This window comes from Heptranchias perlo, chromosome 35 (assembly GCF_035084215.1).
Source record: "Heptranchias perlo isolate sHepPer1 chromosome 35, sHepPer1.hap1, whole genome shotgun sequence".
Classification (NCBI taxonomy): domain Eukaryota; kingdom Metazoa; phylum Chordata; class Chondrichthyes; order Hexanchiformes; family Hexanchidae; genus Heptranchias; species Heptranchias perlo.
Window position 1 is genome coordinate 27,132,544 of NC_090359.1, and position 4,260 is coordinate 27,136,803.

General features: G+C 60.5%; 1 long non-coding RNA gene across 1 annotated transcript; it reads left to right on the forward strand.

Moving 5' to 3' along the window:
* Nucleotides 1-338: 338 nt before the first annotated feature.
* On the forward strand, nt 339-3,341 carry LOC137302527 (uncharacterized). The gene is made up of 2 exons (XR_010958468.1): nt 339-659; nt 2,235-3,341. It is a non-coding gene; the product is annotated as an uncharacterized lncRNA (long non-coding RNA).
* Nucleotides 3,342-4,260: the final 919 nt, after the last annotated feature.

Below are 4,260 nucleotides of genomic sequence, written 5' to 3' on the forward strand. Positions count from 1 at the left end.
GGAGAGGGTGCAAAAACAATTCACAAGAATGATACCGGAACTGAGAAGGCTATAACTATCAGGAAAGGCTGAACAGGCTGGGGCTCTTTTCTCTAGAAAAGAGAAGGCTGAGGGGTGATAATGAAAGGGTTTGATAGGGTAGACGTAGAGAAAATGTTTCCACTTGTGGGGGGAGACCAAAACTAGAGAATATAAATATAAAATAGTCGTTAACAAATCCAATAGAGAATTCAGCAGAAGCTGTGGCTCTGACCTGTTGCCAGGAGATGGCAGTGTTGGATAAGAAACGACCCAACTCCCCTCCCAATGGTGCTGCCATTTTGAAACGATCACTGTGACCGAGCAGCCCAGTGACAGTCACCACAGGCCTTCCAACCTGAGGAGAGTTTCCTGCCATAGGCTCCCTGCAGATTTGGCTGTTACAGACCCTCAATTTGTTAATACTCTGAAATCCCTTTTGTTATAAAGAAGTGAAAGAGGGGATTCACATGTCATGTCTTCCCAAACTAGTATAGTTTCCTCTTTAAATGGTTTATTACCTTGATTCAGAAATGGCAGCCGGTCTCACTTTAAGGGATTTGTGGTCGATGGATCAGATATTGGGCAGGGTCGGTCTCGCTTTAAGGGATTTACTGTCGATGGATCGGATAGTGAGCAGGGTCAGTATCACTTTAAGGGATTTATGGTCGATGGATCGTTTAGTGAGCAGGGTCAGTCTCGCTTTAAGGGATTTACGGTTGATGGATCGGATATTGAGCAGGGTCGGACTCGCTTTAAGGGATTTATGGTCGATGGATCGGATATTGGGGCGGCGGCGGACCCGCTTTAAAGCTCCCTCCCGGGGGCGGCACGGGCCGATCCCGGATTAAAGCAGCCGCGGGTCAGGGAGGGCGACGAACCCGGTCCGGGGCTACCGGCGTTGGCTTGAAATGTCCCAGAGCGGCGCTGGGCCGAGGCGAGGCGGCTGGGAGCGGGGCCGGGGCGGAACGGGAGCCGGCCCCACGGACACGGGCTTCAGCCTGGGACAGGCGGGGCTTCCTGACCCGGGTCTGGTGCATCCCCTCCCGGGACAGGCGGGGCTTCCTGACCCGGGTCTGGTGCATCCCCTCCCGGGACAGGCGGGGCTCGCTACCCCGGCTCTGGTGCATCCCCTCCCGGGACAGGCGGGGCTCGCTACCCCGGGTCTGGTGCATCCTCTCCCGGGACAGGCGGGGCTCGCTACCCCGGCTCTGGTGCATCCCCTCCCGGGACAGGCGGGGCTCGCTACCCCGGCTCTGGTGCATCCCCTCCCGGGACAGGCGGGGCTCGCTACCCCGGCTCTGGTGCATCCCCTCCCGGGACAGGCGGGGCTCGCTACCCCGGGTCTGGTGCATCCTCTCCCGGGACAGGCGGGGCACGCTATCCCGGGTCAGGTGCACTGCGCCCGGGATCCGCTCGGGCTGTGCTGCCGCCCCAGACGAGCTCCCAAACTGGGTCAGATCGGCAGATCAAAGAAAGGTGAGAAAAGGCGGTGGGAATGGAGTTGGAGCGGGTAAACCCGGGTCATCCCGTGTCCTCCCGCATCGGGGTCTGAACCCGGACCGTCGGAACGGGAGGTTCGCCCGGTTAACCCTGACCCGTGAGTCCCTGATCTCAGCCCGGTGCATCAACCCGGGACAGGCAGGGCTCTGAAACCCGGGACAGGCAGGGCTCTGAAACCCGGGACAGGCAGGGCTCTGAAACCCGGGACAGGCAGGGCTCTGAAACCCGGGACAGGCAGGGCTCTGAAACCCGGGACAGGCAGGGCTCTGAAACCCGGGACAGGCAGGGCTCTGAAACCCGGGACAGGGTTAATGCACGGTTGGTTGGGGAATAAAGTATTTATAAAAGGGAGAGAGAGAGAGAGAGCGGGAAGGTGTGTGCTGAGAGTTAGATGCTGGCGGTAGAGGAGGCGATGGGGCTTTAATTGATTTCCATGCCCCTGAGGTGGGGAGTCAGCCAGGGTTCCTGCTCCTAATCACCGTCCAGAGACTCCTGCTGGAAAATGTGTGGAGGTTTGGGCGAAGAGGAGGGGATCAGTTTCAGCCGCGATGCCCTCCACGGTCGAATATCTCACTGCCTGAGCCCGTTTGGTTGCGGCACTGCCCGTGGAACTTGTACCCCTTGTGAGAGTTGGCGCATTCAGGAGCGATGGGGAGTTGGGGGGGGATTGGACTGTCTCACTGTGATTTTTAACCTTTCCATTCCTCCCACAGTTGACATTGAGGATGACGTATTGGATCAGTTCCTTGGTGGGGCCTTGGAGAAACCGTCCTCCCACCTATAACGACAGTGCAGCCCGGTGAGACTGCTCCGCGGGACGTGCTGGGAGAGGAAGGGGCCTCACGTCAAATGGATGGACAAAAATATTGCAGGAAGATTGGGAGAGCGGGCCGCCCCCACTGGCAGCTCGGGGGGCGATTCGAGGTAGTGGGACATTGGTTGAACGGACAGGTCTGTGGATGCCCTCAAAAGCCGGACGCTCGTCGCAATGTGCAGTGGATTGTGTCTCTCCATCTTCCGCACCTCACTGATCCGAAGCATCCCACCTGGGTCACACCAAGCCTGGACCTCGAGCACTACTGACCGGATCTCAGTGAGACCCCCACCCCCACCTGCTCCCTGGCCTGTTTCTCCTGGGATATTGGAGCAAGACCTGCTGTTTGACTCTCTCTTCAATGAGCCATTGCTGCTGCATCTGTCTCCATCTCTAACTGGGCCCTTGTGCTTTTGTTGACTGATTTTATTGCAGCTCTGTGGGAATCACAAACCTACCTTCTCTCCGGGGGAAAAATTGGGGGGGTCCCAACTGCTGCCTGGACTGCGTTGCCTCTCCGCTACGTTGCAGAATGTTACGAATCCCCCTTCGAGCGGTGGGGGGACTCCCAGTGATGAAACCGTTGCTCCTGTTCTCTGCTCTGGCATGAATCGACCCCCTGACCCCAGTGTTTCACCCCCTTTGGCTCTGACCTGACCTGCTGAGATATGGCAGCAGTGACTGATGGGAATGGAGTTGCGCCCTCTGATTGCCCCCTGACCCCGACCCCTGCCTGTGCTCTTGCTTTTGACAGAAGCTGCTGCTAGAAGGGGCGTATTTTGGTTATTTACCACCAAGGACATATTGAAGTAAAAGCTCACTTAACACTGGATGTTCCCCCCCACACCCTGGCCTCTGTTCCCCTGGGCTGGGTGTCATTAATGTGAAAATAGGATCTGCTGGAAATGGCTGGCTGACTGTGCCTGTGCAGCACTGGCTTCTTCCTGGTTTGTGCCACTTTCAATGCACTGTAACTTGCCAACACTAATAAACCGCTGAATGCTGAGAGGGCCTGCTGTTATTTCCCAGTTCCCTCTCCTTAAGGCACTGACTCTCGCTCGAGTACAGGTTCCCCGGGCACCGGCTCTCGCTGGGGTACGGGTTCCCCGGGCACTGACTCTGGCTCTCGCTCGGGTACAGGTTCCCCGGGCACCGGCTTTCGCTGGGGTACGGGTTCCCCGGGCACTGGCACTGACTCTGACTCTGGCTCTCGCTGGGGTACGTTCCCCGGGCACCGGCTCTCGCTGGGGTACGGGTTCCCCAGGCACCGACTCTCGCTCGGGTACGGGTTCCCCGGGCACTGACTCTGGCTCTCGCTCGGGTACGGGTTCCCCGGGCACTGACTCTGGCTCTCGCTGGGGTACGGGTTCCCCAGGCACCGACTCTGGCTCTCGCTCGGGTACGGGTTCCCAGGGCACCGACTCTGGCTCGGGTATGGGTTACGGGTTCCCCGGGCACCGGCTCTCGCCGGGGTACGGGTTCCCCGGGCACCGGCTCTCGCCGGGGTACGGGTTCCCCGGGCACCGGCTCTCGCCGGGGTACGGGTTCCCCGGGCACCGGCTCTCGCCGGGGTACGGGTTCCCCGGGCACCGGCTCTCGCCGGGGTACGGGTTCCCCGGGCACCGGCTCTCGCCGGGGTACGGGTTCCCCGGGCACCGGCTCTCGCCGGGGTACGGGTTCCCCGGGCACCGGCTCTCGCCGGGGTACGGGTTCCCCGGGCACCGGCTCTCGCCGGGGTACGGGTTCCCCGGGCACCGGCTCTCGCCGGGGTACGGGTTCCCCGGGCACCGGCTCTCGCCGGGGTACGGGTTCCCCGGGCACCGGCTCTCGCCGGGGTACGGGTTCCCCGGGCACCGGCTCTCAGTTGTCCATTAAAGGCTGCGTTGGTAAGAGGAGGACGCGACAAGGCCCACCGCCTCCGCCTG